Source organism: Suncus etruscus, chromosome 5 (assembly GCF_024139225.1).
Source record: "Suncus etruscus isolate mSunEtr1 chromosome 5, mSunEtr1.pri.cur, whole genome shotgun sequence".
Taxonomy (NCBI): domain Eukaryota; kingdom Metazoa; phylum Chordata; class Mammalia; order Eulipotyphla; family Soricidae; genus Suncus; species Suncus etruscus.
In genome coordinates, this window is record NC_064852.1 from 121,549,897 (window position 1) to 121,551,014 (window position 1,118).

The window sequence follows — 1,118 nt, forward strand, 5'->3', positions numbered from 1 at the left end:
TTATTAGGTTTAGTGCATTAAGTGGTGTAAAGTAATTATTAAAACATTAAAAAGCAACAGGAAGATAAGAGCAATAAACTTTTTTTTTTTTCATGCCTCTCAGAAAATTTTAGAGCAAGGTCATGATTCTGTCACTTTACAGATAACAAAATGTTGGTAAAAGAAAAACTTCTTTGTGTTTTAAAATCCAAACGAACATAAAAGTGTTAAATTTAAATCTTATATTTCTATTAAAAGTTTTATTTTAATTTTTAAAGTATTTACAAAATTATGTAAAAAATAATGTGGTTAGCCTTTTTAAACAATATAGTTAATTTAATGCACAGTAAACACCTAGGTATGCTTTATAGTACCTTTAGTTTTAACTTTGTGCTACAGCAATAGTTGTTCTTTATTTCTGCATTAAAAGAACTATTATTTTAAGTGCATTCAAAATATCAGCACATTATATAAATCTGTATATTTGTGTCGCAGTGAAAAAATAATATTAATAAAAAATATATTATATATAATTTTATAAGTAATATATAAAAGTAACTAAACTTTATAAGCAAATTAACTAGTATTAAATACAATTTTAGTCTTAAGTTCTAAGTGTGTAAATGCATCAAATGTCTTTAACTATATTTTGTAATAATCTAAGCATTTAATTAATTTGGTATATAATATTTTTTACAAATTATTCACTTAAAGTCTTCATAGTAAAAACAGTTGTTTGTTTTTTAAAAAATCAGTTTTTATACCTTTAATAATCATAGTTCATGCTATTGTGTTTAATCATAAAAATTTTAACACTTTATTGCAGCTGTCTTACTGTTCTACTGCAAAACCAATTTAAATAAAACCTATTCATTTACAGCAAATGATTTCATACTTCAGAGTGAAGACTCCTTCTACAGTGCTCATTAACCATTTTACTTAATGTTTTAAACTTCAAATTAAAATTGTTTTAAAAATGTTTTGTGTTAATTCTAAACCTTAAAATTTATTTTCAGCAAAGTTCCACTCCATCTACATTAAGTACTTCTCAAAACTAAAAAAGTTTTTCTACAAAATTTTTTTTTCTTCTCACAAACATGCTAGCTAAATATTTAAAAGCGCTTGTCAATTTTTTATAA

At 22.8% G+C, this 1,118-nt stretch overlaps 1 non-coding gene across 1 annotated transcript; it reads left to right on the plus strand.

Moving 5' to 3' along the window:
• The first annotated feature begins 318 nt into the window (after positions 1-318).
• LOC126009999 (small nucleolar RNA SNORA22) lies at positions 319-448 on the plus strand. Its single transcript, XR_007496144.1, has one exon. It is a non-coding gene; the product is annotated as a small nucleolar RNA SNORA22 (small nucleolar RNA).
• Positions 449-1,118: the final 670 nt, after the last annotated feature.